This window comes from Vigna unguiculata, chromosome 2, assembly GCF_037176805.1.
Source record: "Vigna unguiculata cultivar grain cowpea cultivar isolate G323 ecotype 2 chromosome 2, ASM3717680v1, whole genome shotgun sequence".
NCBI lineage: Eukaryota > Viridiplantae > Streptophyta > Magnoliopsida > Fabales > Fabaceae > Vigna > Vigna unguiculata.
Genome location: NC_140793.1, coordinates 8,378,279 through 8,393,579, shown reverse-complemented (window position 1 = coordinate 8,393,579; position 15,301 = coordinate 8,378,279). Strand labels below are relative to the sequence as shown.

At 31.7% G+C, this 15,301-nt stretch overlaps 1 long non-coding RNA gene and 1 pseudogene across 2 annotated transcripts; both read right to left on the bottom strand.

Annotated features, from left to right (window-relative positions):
• Window positions 1–2,372: 2,372 nt before the first annotated feature.
• On the bottom strand, window positions 2,373–3,752 carry LOC146888299 (uncharacterized; annotated as a pseudogene).
• Window positions 3,753–10,340: 6,588 nt separating this feature from the next.
• LOC114173212 (uncharacterized) lies at window positions 10,341–14,890 on the bottom strand. 2 transcript variants are annotated; one of them, XR_003602470.2, is made up of 3 exons: window positions 14,622–14,890; window positions 12,255–12,548; window positions 10,341–10,592 (listed from the first exon to the last, which is right to left on the bottom strand). It is a non-coding gene; the product is annotated as an uncharacterized LOC114173212 (long non-coding RNA). The 2 variants fall into 2 exon arrangements; XR_014991928.1 differs by lacking the exon at window positions 10,341–10,592 and having other exon boundaries at window positions 12,137–12,548.
• Window positions 14,891–15,301: the final 411 nt, after the last annotated feature.

Genomic DNA, 15,301 nt, shown 5'->3' with positions numbered 1-15,301 from the left:
TATGTCTGGTCAAGTGTTGGTCAGATATTGTAATGCACCTATAGCCTGTCTATATAGTGTAGGGTTAACAATAAGTTCTCCTTTAGCAGTGAATTATTTCCCTGTTACCATTGGTATAGGGCAAGATGAAGCTTTTTCCATATTAAACTTCTTGAGTACATTTCTAATGTACTTTGTTTGTTTAAGGTACATTCCACCAACATCTTTGTGTACTTCAATTCCCAAGAAGTAGTGTAGAAGGTCAAGGTCTTTGAGAGAGAAAGCAATGTTTAATTGAGTAGTGAAAGTCTCTAAAGACTTATTATTGCTCCTTGTAATTATTATGTCATCAACATATATGAGAAGGAGTATGATATGACCATTTTCTCTAAGAACAAACAATGACGAACCACTCTTGGTGTTTTGAAAGCCCCATCTCAATAAAGTGTCTTTCAACTTGTCATACCAAGCCCCTGGGGCTTGCTTCAGTCCGTAAATTGCCTTGTTTAATTTGCATATGTGACTAGGCTTGGTTGAATCTGTATATCCTTCAGGTTGATGCATGAAAACATTTTCTTTGAGATTGCCATTCAAGAATGCATTATATCTAATTGCCCAACCTCCCAATTTACATGTACTACAATGAATATGACAATTCTTACCGTGCTGGACTTGACCACTAGACTAAAGGTTTCATCAAAGTCGAGACCTGCAGTTTGTTTAAAACCTTTGACAACCGATCTTGCTTTCCTTCGTTCAATTAAGCCATTTGTCTTGTATTTAGTTTTAAAGACCCACTTGGAGTCTATGATGTTATTCTTCCCTTGAAATAGTACCAAAGTCCAAGTATGATTAACTGCTAGAGCCTTAAATTCTGTATCCATGGCTGCTGTAGAGCATCATTAACATTTCGGGTTCCTTGTCTTTTGTGTCTGTTTCTAACAGCCCTTTATAGGGAAGTTTTGGCTTGTAGATCCATGTCTTGCTTCTGGTTTGTATCAGTATGTGTTGTCCTGTTGAGTCTGTTGGTTATTTTCTTCTGGTGTGTCATTTACATGTGAGGTTGCCTCATCTGCATGAATAGAGATATCATTGAGTGTTGTTGATCATCATTGACAACTAAGTCACCGAGAGTTGGTTGCTCTTCATTGGAAACTAAGTAACCTTCTTGATGATTTACATCCCTGTGAGTTGATTCAACTGTGTGGCTTGTAGTGGTACATGCAAGACAAGAAGGAAGAACAATAGGGATTGTTCTAGTTAATGGTTTTAATGACTTTCTTGTGTTAAGAAAGCCATCATTGAAAGGAAAGTGATTCTCATTAAAGACCACATGTCTTAAGATGAAAATTCTGCCATGAGAATTGAGGCACTTATAACCCTTATGAGATTTGTTGTATCCCAAGAATACACACTGTGTAGTGTGGAATTGAAGTTTGTGTTGATTGTATGGTTTAACACAAGGCTAGCCGGCACAACTGAACGACTTTAGAGCATCATAATCAAGTTTCTTTTCAAATAACAATGAAAAAGGACTTTCATTTGGGTTAACTAATGAAGACAATTTGTTGATGAGATAAACTGAGGTAGAGAAAGCTTCCTACCAGTAGTGTAAAGGCATTTTAGCCTGTGCCAAAAGTGTGAGCCCTAGTTCAGTCACATGTTTGTGTTTCCTTCAACATTACCATTTTGTTGAGAGGTATACATGCAAGACATTCTAAATTGAATTCCCGATTCGATGGCTATTTTTTGGACATGTTTAAACTCACCTCCACCGTCACATTGAAGAACTTTTATCTTCTTGTTAAATTGGTTTTTAACCAAGCTTTTGAATTGAGTGAAAGCATGTATTGCTTCTGATTTTTGTTTTAAAGGAAAAATCCAAGTGAACCTATTGTAATCATCAATGAAAAGAACATAGTACTTAAACTTAGAGGGAGATAAAATTGGGGCAGGTCCCCATACATCACTGTGAATCAATTCTAAAGGTTCCTTAACATGAGAAGAAGAAGATTTAAACGGTAACAAGTGAAGTTTTCCAAATTGACAAGCTTCACAAAATGAAAATTGATCACATGATGATGTCTTGACATTGCAATTCTTCAGCACCTTTTCTAAGACTTTATTGTTGGGGTGCTCAAGCTTTCTATGCCAATTCTCCTTTAACGACATGTACATATGGATCTTTATTGACTTGAGAGTTGACACTTGAAAGTTGGTATAATCCATCTCTAAGTTTCCCTCTTAGTAGTATTTTCCATGTCAATTTATCCTTCACATAACAGTAGTTTGCATCAAATTCAACAAGAGCATTATTGTCAACAATTAGCTTAGATACACTCAACACATTTTTTGTTATTTCTGGAACATATAGAACATTATGCAAGTTGAGGTTATTCAATGTGGTTGTCCCTCCAATTACCTTGTGTACTTGATTTGTTGCTTCTGAAATTAGTTTTGGTTGTAAGGTTTGCTGAAGTATTCATTGAAAGATTATTAAAATTGTTCAGTTGTTCTATTCTGCTTTCAAAAGCCAATAGTTGGGCTTGTAGATCTACCCAACTAAGATTGATTTGATCAGATAATTTGACCACCACCGGATTGTAATCAGCATCCAGTCCATTCAGCATTTGAATCATCAAATCTGAGTTGGAGATTGGTGATCCTGCCAGCTTTAATTTATCAGCCAAGTTCTTCATTTTGAGAAGATATTGATCCATCTTCATTTCTCCTTTGCGAGTGTTGTGAAATTATGACTTGAGGTAGATTGTCCTTGATTTTGTGTGTGCACCTGCTAGGCTTTGGGCTTCATCCCAAAGTTCCTTATAGGTTTCACAATGTAGCAACTGTGAATATCAATGGCCATTGAATTTCTTAGCCACCCTAGGAGATCTCGATCTTGTGCAATCCACTCTTCGTAGTCAGGATTGGTTTTCTTAGTTTTGTCACTTGTAGTGACAATCTGTTCTGGGCATTCTTTTTTTATTCCTAGTATGTAGCCATCAACTTTGCAACCTCTTATCAATGGAAGAACTAATGACTTCCTAGGAGATAGTTATCTCTGTCCAACCTGACAGAAACAATTGTGGGTAGGTCATTTTTGTGATTTGTGTTGGCTGCGAAAGCATAGCTCTAAAACCAAGAAAAATAAAATGGAGGAATATTGTCGTGCAATTTTGTACATTCGTATTGTAGATGTTGTGTTTATATAAACACAATACATTAGAATCATAATCTTTGTAATAAAGCTATCATTGAATACAATAAATAATATAGGAAATAATTGATAATGATGACTGCACACACACGGACAAAATATAAGGGATATTGGAATAATATTATTGACATAATATCTCTGGTATTAATTCTAATAATTAGAATCACAACTTTCTCTAACTTCACTTCACTTCTTATTTCATTCATTGCTTATTCGAATAACACTTGAAGTTAAGTATTGAATACTTAAATATCATGTCGATGTTTGCATGAAAAATAATACATATAAGCCCCTTGTCTGTTTGATGCTTAAGTTATATTAATCTAATGGCCATCAAATTTACTAATGGACTATGTTCGAACATTTCCATGAAAAAGTATATTTGCTTCCATCAAAGTGTTTTCCTAAAAAACTTGCAAAATTTTATCGCATATTTCCTTTACAATTTACAAGTTTATCTACATATCTAATTAATTTCACATTTTTTTACTTCTCATTTTGTCTTCAATAATCATGAAGAACTCTATCATAGCATCATGTTATTACCTTTGTCCATATCCTACTTATAGAGGATCTAAGTTTCTGGTTTGCTTGTGCTATCGCAAATAGGTTACTTTTTTTATTTTAATTCAAATATTTTTAGGTGGCTAAATTTGTGGCCAATTTTATTTACATAATTTGGCATTCTTTCAGACAATATTTTTACATGTTTGTAAATAATATTTTAACATGCAATAAATACTACAAGTTTAATTAACTCTCACTTCATCTTCTTCAGGTTTGTTCCAACCTCTACTCTACTACATTTTTATGGTGTAATGGAAATAACAACGTCGTTGAATGTTTGTAACACCCTTAATGGATATTACTAGATAAAGCATATATCATAAAATTTCTTTTGGAATTAAAATATTATTTAAAGTTCCCAAGCGCGGGAAAATTTAAAACTTATCTCGCTACAATTCAATCACACTGCTTCATCTTTATTACACATTCATAATAAAGAGAAAAGCATCATGAAATTTATTACAAAATGCATGAAATAAAACATAGAGAAAAATTCCCCATCGTCTGCCCCACTCCGTCACTATGCATCGACGTTCTCACCTAGATTCACGTCTGCTCCCGCGTGACAAGTCACACGATCATCTCCAAACACAAATAAAAAGGGTGAGTTGAAAAAGAAAAATAATACAATCAATACATAGTAAGAATTAACCTTCACCCAATCTATCTTAGCTGATTTTAGTTTGTTGACTTCTTTATAACGTTCCACTCCAATCTCATAGAAAGGTCCATTCACAACCTTGGTCCTTAAGGATTATCATGCTTCCACGAACCTACCCGTTTATGGTCCAACTCTACGGACCTCCTCGCTCGTAGTCTAACTTTACGAACCTACTCGCTCGTAGTCCAACATGCATGAACACCTACTATGAACCTCCTCGCTCATAGCAGCCTCAAGTGTGAGCACGAAACATACGAACCTCCCCGCCCTTGTCAATCAAATCATGCATGTCAAATCTCCTTTATGAACCTCCCCGCCCATAACTAATCCAGCATATCCTTAACCAAGCCATCAAACTCATCCATACAAATCCATCTGCAATAGACCCTTGCCTCTGCATTATCACCTAACGCTGCCTAAACGCCGCCAAGCGAAATTTTACTCCAAACCGCCTAGCGGTCTTAACATGCCGTCAGGCGCCACAAATTCCAAGATTCAAAATTTATAATTATTCTACTGCCGAGTAAATAAAGAAAAAGACAGATTATGAAATTAAGCCACATTAAAATATGCTAAGTATTTTAATATCGGGAATATATTTCTAAGAAATATATATATATATATATATATATATATATATATATATATATATATATATATATATATCAAACGATTATACATATAATCGAATGTGATGTTAAAAAATTCTATAAATATAATAATATTAAAAGTTATTTCCATGTATCTATTCAAACTCGGAAGTTTAATATACCATTATCTTATATTTAAGCAAAGAAAACATTTCCGCTACTTCAAGTTTTCCCTAAAATTGCCAAACTTATAAAATATAAATAGAAATTTATAAATGCCAAACCATAATAAAGAATTTAACAAGACACCAAGCCTTTCACTCCAATCACAGAACCTTTTTCTTTATCTCAAATGCACAATTCCTAAAAAAATTACCCATCATTAACAAGAAAGAAAAAAACCAAAACCAAACAATCACCTAAAAATGTTAAACATTTCAGTTAAAATAAAATTAAAGAGACTCTGCCAATTTTCAACCTAAATAACTTTTATATCCAACTCATTCCTATAAAATATAAAACTGACAATCGTCAAACATCAAAACTTTATATCATAAATATTACCTAAAAATCAAAACAGAATATCATCAATCAAGATATAAATAATATTCATATAAAACTAGGTAATAATGTATATATTATACAATATAATAATACCCAACACGTAACTAATTTAGTATATTAATATTTTATTATATCAATACTCCTTATTTTAATTTCTTCAATGTAGACATATTTCTATAAACGTGATATATTATCATGATATCATCTACAAACTTCCTAAAATTTCAGACTAAATACGTAAGTGCAAAACCAAAACGAAAGCCTCTTTTAGTTTTTAAAATCACCGATCATCATAACCCCACCGTATCCAAACTTTATCTATAAAAAAACTACTTTTCATACTTATATGACATCTCACACACGAAGTCTAGTTTATATGTAATATATAGTATTATTATTATAATGGATCACCTAAAAGAAAGCCATCATTGCCAATGAAAAACTCAACTCTAACCCTTTTGCATCCAACACACTTCTGTTACCACCAAAGAAAAAAAAAAACAAAGATGACATGTTGTATGTATAATAATAACCACTGTCAAAAACCCGTGCATGGTATATTTTTAATCAAGGCAACAATCACCATGAAAATCAATCTTTATTTTTACCATCTAACATAGAAACAAAATGTAATATTCTTTTATAATCCTCCCATCACAACATTTGAATCACACATCAAACCAATTCATCATAATACTCACAGAAAGGAAACAAAATAAAAGTTCAGAAACAAGGTTCATGCCATAGAAATCATGTGTCCACATCACAATTTTGCCATCCAACTTGGTCATAGGTGCAACGAACCACCAAGCACAAGGAAGCACAAGGAACACAAAAATACACCATGAAACCCACCAAAGAGAAGACAACCAACAAAGATGAGCACGAAAATACAACTCCCCTTACCTGGTTTCCTTACTCCTAGTGTACTCTTACTGATCCTTTCTTGTCCCCAACGCTTCAACCTTTGTTCTGACTCTGAAAACTCCTTTCCAACACTCCCTTTTCTCTCCCTCAATTGTAAATTTCGTTTCTCTCTGCCTTTCCTTGCTGCCACACTTTATGAATCTCTGCTTTCTCACTCACTCTCTTCTCCCTCTCAATTTCCAGCCCCAAAATAAATAAATAAAAATACTAAAACGAAAATTAATTAATAGCTAAGGTTAGTGGCTATTAACTTGTGCTTTTACTTCCCCAGCGGCCTCTACGTTGCCCTTTTGGTTTCTCAGAGGAGCTCTATAGTTTCTAGGTTTTTCCTTCTTTAGCAAAAATATTAAACATGAAAAAGAATAACTCATGCTAACCAAGACTCAAACTCACACCCTTCCACCCACCAAGTCTATGCACAACCAACAAGCTATCACATTATTCATGTCAATTTTTACGTACATACAAGCTTAAGTCATGCTTCCACATTCACAATATATTTGCAAAATAAAACAAAATTAAATAAACATACTAATGACATATACAAGACTCAAACCCAAGTCCTTTCAACATAATCAAGTGCTCTCAACCACTTAAGCTAATACTATTCCTTGTCTAGCAGTGGCGGATCTTGACCAAGAGTTCTGGAGGGGCCAAAGTAATATAATGATTTGATCATTTGATTAGATCATTAGTATAACGCTTCAAATAATTACGCTTCTATAAAACAATGAAGAAGTATAATTTATCTCGTTTTCATTTTTCACATATAGTTTTTTTTATCTCATGAGCCTTTTATAACTTTTACAAAATGAATCTATTATCTTATTGTTCATCGATATAATTTTTTTTAATATATTAAAAAATAATTTACCATAATCTAATAAAAGATTGGGAGACATAATTATTAGAAAAAAAATATATTATAATCAAGTCACAATTAAAAATCGATTATAAAAAACACATAATACATATTTTTTTCTTCTATAATCATAAAAAATGAGTATACAAAAGGCTCATGAGATAAAAAATAATTTTAATAATTATTAAACTAATATTTCATTATCAAGTCAAACAAGAAAGACTTACATTTTTTTTTCGAGAAATGAAGGAAACAAATGAGAAATAAGAGAAAAATAATAAATATCTGTTTGACTTCATTTCTTCTTCAAAAAAAAAAAGAGAGTAAGAGATGAGTACAATTTTGTAAAAAATAAGAAGGCAATGGCAGAAAAAAATTAAAAAATATCTTAATAAATGTTTGATTTAATTACTTGGTTAGTGTTTCTAAAATGTCAAGTTAGCCCTCCAGTTTTTTTAGTCTCAATTTAATTCCATTTTTTAGTCGAAATTTGATATTTTTAGACGAAAACAGAAACCAAAAGAGTAATTAAACCTAAATATTTTTATTTTTTATTAAATTTGATTTTATGTTTTATTATTTATTAACATTAAATGTTGTATTTTATAAAAGAAATAAAAAGAGATAATTTAATTTATATCAATTTTTAAAATATTCTATCTATAATTTTAATTTCAAAATTTTAAAAAATTTCAAAATAATATATATAGTTTTAACAAAAATTAGAAAATATTGGGGGGGCCATGGCCCCTCCCTGCTACACTAATGCTCCGCCACTGTTGTCTAGGGTTTATCAAGGAACTCCCTTAGGGTATTCTCAACCCACCATTACTTGTACTTTATTAATTATTATTTTTATGAATTTCCTGGGTCTTACAATGTTCATTTTGTGGAAAATTGGATGACGAGAATGAGTACTGCCAATCATGTGTTGGTTAGATGACATGAGATCTGAATCCAGTCATGGTCGCATGCAAATCCCATAGAGGTGTAAGCACACACATAGTCGAGAGAGAACAAGGGTCGTTATTGTAAGACCCGAAAAAATTAAATAAATATTAATTTACAATAACTGTGAATTAGAAGTATATCTAAAATAATTATGTTGTCAAGTTATAACAAGGAATAATGGTAGCTTAAGTGGTTGAGAGTACTTAGTTGTGTTGGGAGGTCTTGGTTTCAAATTTTGAATGTATGCCATTAGTGTGATTAATTATTTATTAGAGGAGTAGGATGTTTTGATGGAAATTAACCTTATTTTCGTTTTAATTATTTTATGAATTTATTTTATAGCGGAAAAATAAATGAATGAGGGACTTAGTGAAGGGGGAAGATGTATTTTCGTGTGGCTGTTAGGGGATAATTTTTAGAACACCAAAAGGAGACTTAAGGAGAACTGAGAGGGTGAAGAAGGGCCTTAGGGTTAGAGTTGAAGGTGGAAGTTTGTTTTGGGCAAGAAGAAGCATCTAGGATGTCATCTTTAGCGTGAACAAAGGCGGAGTAGCGGGGAATGAGGCAAGGAGAGTTGTATTTTTGTTTCCTTTATGAGCATGATGTTTGGTGTCCATGTGTTGCATAAAAAAAATTGTATGTATGTGTTTTGATGGAGCCAATCGAGGATGTATGGATGTTGGAAGCATGATTAGTTTTTTTTTTTTTTTTTATGAATTTGCATGAGTGGGTCGTATATTTGGGGCTTGGGCATTTTCGCAAGTGGAGAAAATGAGTTTTTGTACATGAACCTCGGGTGCACCATCGAGCGACAGTTTGGAACTACTAGGCGGCACCCAATGCGTAGCTGAGTTCGCTCTTGGTTGTTGTGTGATGGCACATTGTCGTTTCTGTTTGAACATGCACCTTTGATTGCGTGTTATATTGATATAAAAGGGGATAAAGTGTTGTTGTTTTGGGGAGTTGGTATATAAAAAAGTGTGTTATATGCATGATTGATGGTACTTGAATTGTTTCTCTTTTCCTTGCATTTTCCTTGCATTTAGTGTATGCACTGTTTTGTTGATGTGAGTATTGCACGGACTATACCATGAGGTAAGGATTTAATTGGTCATGTGGATATTAAATAAACAATATTTTTTTAGTGACTGTTTTAATAACTACTAACTTTTTACTTTGTAAATTGGTATCTAAATTAGTTAGTATAATGATTAACAATTTTTAGTCACTAAAATTAGTTAATAATAAAACATTTTCTTGTAGTACGTATAAGAAATTTTTTATAGAAATAAAGAAATGTAATCTTATATCATTTTAAATGAGATGTAATAAGATATTTCGAATTTAATATATATATATATATAATATTTATCTTTTTATAAATATTTGATATATAGAGAAAATATATAAAAGAATAGATGAGTGAACTACACGTAAATTTTTTTTTTATAAAAATAACAAAATTTAACCTTATATAATTTTAAATTGCATATAATGATATATTTTGGAATATATATATATATATATATATATATATATTTAATCAGTTTTAAATATTTTGTTTTTGTTTAAAAATAACACAATACAGTTTAAGGACTTTAAAATTTTAAATAATGTTGTATGATTTTCATCTAATAATTAAGAAAAATAATGACACAATAAAATCATGCCTAAGAGTGTGAATGTTTAAATTGAATGAATGAAAAAAAAGGAAGAAGATGAAAGATTTTGATATACTTTTAGTTGTAGAACCGCACAGAACCAGTTAGCTTGAATAAGAAACACTTCAAAAAAAAAAAAAAAAATCAAAGCATATTTTATGATTCAAAAGTTTGTATATAGGCAACATTATGATCGTCATAAAAATATAAATTAACACCAAGCTAGGGTTTTTCTTTAATTAAAACCATAGAAATTTTTGCCACTACCGAAACTTCCTTTCGCATGGCCATGAAGCTTCCATCATTGGCAATGGTTGCTACATTTTGCGGACCACCTAGATGTGGTGGTAAGGGAACACCATTGTTGTTAACAATCACTCTTCTATCACCATTAATAAAATAGTGTGCATAATCCTAAACAAGAAGACCGGACTTAATTGCACTGTCATACAAGTAAACTTTAATATCCGTAACTCCTTCACATGCATTAATATTCTTTTCTATCTTCGTCCACGCAATCGAACCCTAAAACTTAAAGTCGATCGTATGAATGAAACCAGTTTCGATTTTGTATATCTGTAGCCTTAAGCTTTCCTTATCTGAACATATTTTGCTGTCATGGAATAATGAGAACTCCTGAGAAATTAACATACATGAAATAGGAATTCACTGTAACTAGATTCATTAGTAAAAGAGAACTCTTGAGAAATTAACTAGAGTCAGTCATTGTATAGTAAAAGAGAACTCTCGAGAAATTAACATATCGTGGCAAGAGAAGATGAATTATAATGAATTGTTGTGAATTGAAGGCTAAGAGAATTTAGAGAGAGATGAGTTGATTGTGATACATATGATTGCTCTCCTCTCACCAAATCTACAGCAATGACAAAATGCAATTAAAAGCAAACATTTATACGAGATAGTGTATACTTAGGAGGAGATAAAAAAAAAGTTAAAAGTTCTTAAAACTAAAATTTTGTAAATGTCCATTTGTTTGATATCATTGAAAAAGGAGAAATATAAAATCAGTTTAATTTTTTCTACTAAATGAGTTTCGTACATAACCCCACATTATTGTTTACATTAATATGAGTTATTAATTGAGTCCCATCAACTTTCTTATACAAAAGATTTAAATACAGAGTTGTAAAGTATGCTATGTGGTGGATGGAGAACCAGCAAAAAATACAATACCTTTTCTGGTGAACAACGTAAAAGATATGTGGGTTACATAACATAAGAGATATCCTTTTGGGTATTTTAATTGTATTTGTTAAAAGTAAACATAACCATTCAATTTTTGTGGAATAAAATAGAATCTTTCAAAATAATAAACTTGTGAGATTTCTTTGTTAATACTTTTTTTCCTCCGAAAAGTAAATATGGTAAACTACACAAAACCAGCTAAGTATACTTATATAACAATCTCTTTTTTCCAAAAATAAGATATGTGAGATAAGTGTTTTATTAGAAAAGATAAATGTAATTAATTAATAGGGTACCAGTAATAACTAAAGAAAACAATCTATAAATAGATGAATTGTAACTAATACTGTGTCCTCGTTGAGGAGCAAGGTCAAGGTCAGTTGAGATAATCATATCACAATTGCTTTAGTAAATCATGATTTAAAGATTAGTTAGATCATTATGAAACATCCACTAGAACTCTCCACGAAGAGAATATATATTTAATTTGCAAAAAGAGAATAAAAAAAATAACGTTACAAAAATAAAAGATTGAAAAAAAGTATCATATGAATACACAGTATAATTAACTCAGAAATTTCTTATAATTCACACTAATTTGAAAAAAATTGCGATTATCTTTTGTGGCTTACTCTTTGATCTAAATCATGTAGTTCAAATATATGCATCCTAACAGAGAGAGAATGACATTAGAGACTTTTCAAAGAAATGTCCTCCCAGTAGAGTTGGTAGACATGTGTTGGATTACATGCTAGACAAATCTAATTGATGTTGTAGTCTGAAATTTGATATTAAGAGAGAGAATGAATGTCAGAAAAAAAAATTAAAGATTAACTCGTTATCGTCACTCAAATTGAATGTTTTAGTCAAAAGCATAAAGAATTATTCATACACACCCGAAGATTTTAATTTAACATGAGATTTTGAAGATATATATGAAGCACTCAAAAATTATCTGAACCTCATGATAACTAGCAATATGACCGATAAGAATCCACAGTTTCAGCACTCATGATGCTAACATTGACTTATAAAGCGAACTTAAAACAAACCATATAACAAGTCTTACAGTGGAATAGGGTGTTGTTTCAACTTCATCACTGCTGATATTCTCAGCTACAAATCAAAATTAATGAATTCTCTCCATAACACGTATCTCCAATCCAACTAATAGCAGACAAGCTTCTTCTATCATCTAATTAATCACTTCCTTAATAGTTTATACTATACATAAAATTTAGACGGGAAAATGTTAAAAAAAAAACATATTATCAGTTTTATAGAAAGGAGAACTAATTACCTGATGAAGTGGATTCAGCCACAGGCCTTCTCTGTTGTTACTATTTTTCAAAGAGAATTTATGCTGTTTTTGATGATATTCATAGGGAAATGATAGTTAGGATAGGTGAATTCAAACATGACATAGATGTGTGTATGAACTTGATGTGGGCTAAGTTAAATGTGTTAAATCCTTCACAATTAATTGATTAGAATGCTAATCTAATCTATTAGGCCATGTTTGGTGTGTGCGATGTTTAAATTTGTTGTCTTGCTGTTGTGCTAGTTGATTAGGATATTAATTTAGTCAACTAGATTAAGTGTGAAATATGGTCTTTAGCACTGTGAACAAATTAATCGATTAGGTACATAACCTAGTCAATTAAATACACCAGTCATTGTCCTTGTTTTTAAAACCCAAATCAGTGCATCTCTTGGGTGACGTTTTTGAAGCACAAGGTTTGAGAAAAAAATTGTTGAAGGGTTCATGGAGAATTTTACAATTGTTCTTTATTGTTCATCCAAGTTGTTCATCAAGAATTCAAGAAGAGTGTGTGATTGTAATACCAAGCTTTACATTGATTCAGGTGTTGTTGTTCCATCACAAGTTCATCTTCAACATATCAATGTTGTTGTTGTTTACTGTATTTTCTGATTTTTTGGTTTTGGAACTATGTATTTCTATCACTGTGATTGTGATAGGTATTAGTAATTGCATGTAGCATTACTACTTTTCATTTCTTGAAGGATTGTTCCAAGAGTGTGTATCTAGGGTGTAGGAAGTACATAGGTGGATCTTATATTGTCCTAACTCTGATGTTATAGTGAAATTTTTAGTGTAAATAGCTAGAGACTGGATGTAGATTCAATTGAATCGAACCAGTATAAAACTTGGTGTCTCTTGTGCTCTCTTTTCTTTATATTTTAAATTTTGCTATGTATAAAGGTTAAACAATATGCATTCTTAACATTTTGTAAAATTGTTAAAGATTTCTTTAAAATTGGTTTCAAAGTGAAAAGAATGACAAAAGATTTGCGAAACCAATTTATCCCCTCTTGGTTGTGAAATATTGGTGCATCAAAACTAAGATTCTCTCATATTCTCCAACAAAAACTTTGATGAAGTGGATCACCAACTTGATATATTCGAGCTCATTTTCAGATAAAGGCACATTATAGAGAAGTTTGGCCTAAGATGAAAGATTAAGCCTTTAATTTTACTCAAAATGAAGGTTTTAATTAAAGAATTATACAAGAAATCAAGAGAAATTCTAAAGAAGGAAAGAAGGAACTAATTCAAAATTTGATGAAACAAAAGCATTGTCCACTCGTTGCTTTTGGCCCATTAGTTACTTCTGAATGTAGTAAAATACACATGCATACATACATATATAAGTTTATTTTATATAATGAAGTTTTGAAACAAGTTCCTAGGCTTAAAAGTAACGCTACATATCTTTTATGCATTAACTGTCATGTTGTGGTTGGGCTTCAATCAATCAAGTTTCAAACCATACTTTGGAAGAACATCCAAATTGCAAAATGTAATGAATAGGGTGACCTTCAACTTACAGATAACACATTGTTTAATTGAATCTATGTAGGAACATCATGCAGGACAAATATCCCTACCTTTTTTTTTTCAAATGTCAATAAAGAACTTGCTACTACTTAAGATGTTGGTGTTGGAGACATTCAAAAAGCTTCTGAGTCCAATATTGCCCTTTTTGAGACTACAAATTCTCTAGGTTATGTATGATTCTTGTATTTATAATTCTTTTTTTTTTCTGGCATATGTGATGGTATTTTTATTGCTTTATCTTCTGATACATGCTTAGTTACCCTCTCCTAGCATACCTTTCATCCCCATTTAAAGGTATTTTTCATTTATGTTTGTTATGATACTTGAAACTTTCATCCCCATTTAAAGGTATTTTTCATTTATGTTTGTTATGATACTTTCACTTATGTTATCACAGAGCTTGAAACGAAATTATTGTGAAACATCCTTCGGTTCCTTTAACAGATAAACTCACACAAACATGTACACCGCACATTAAAACAAAATTTAAGGTTGAAACAAAAGAAGGATTTAGGGTTTATAGATTAAAACAAAGAAATTTTGTGAAAAAATGGAGTTAAAGATTGCGGATAGTACCTTCAATGCCCTCGACGACGGTGGGCTAGACGCAGACGACGCAAACGATAATAAAGGTGACGCGAACGACGGTGTGGATGATGCAGATGGTGACGCGGATGGTGATGACGCGAACAAACGTGAGTGGAGTGAAGTTGAAAGTGGGTGAGTTGAGAGTCGATTTTACAGCAGTTGGTGAATGAAATTCAAATGGGGTTGAGTTCAGAAAGAACTTCGTGAGAGTTGAGTATGATTTCTTAGAGGAGGACTCAACGTTAGCGCGTTTTAAATTTTTTTTAATAAGAAATAGACAGGGGTTCGTTAATTAAAGGTTTAAATAACTTTTTCTTTCTCGTAGTCTTTGTTGTGGATGATACTCATCTTGACAGAATATTTAAAATGATACTTATTTTTATCGAATGTTTAAAATAGTCATCATTTCCGCAATTTATATTGACGTCGTTTAAATCAGTATTTGAGCACGAATATAAGAAATAGCGAGAATTCTTGATTTCTCTCATTATCTCTCTCAATTCGAAAATCCAGGATTTGAATTGATGTCCTTTCCTCGAATCCTCCTAATTGCATTGATTTATCCGAAAGATTTCACTTCAATTGGAATTTGGTTATTCACCATGTACGAGGATTCCTGCTAAGCATCCATGGCTGAATGGTTAAAGCGCCCAACTCATAACTGTACA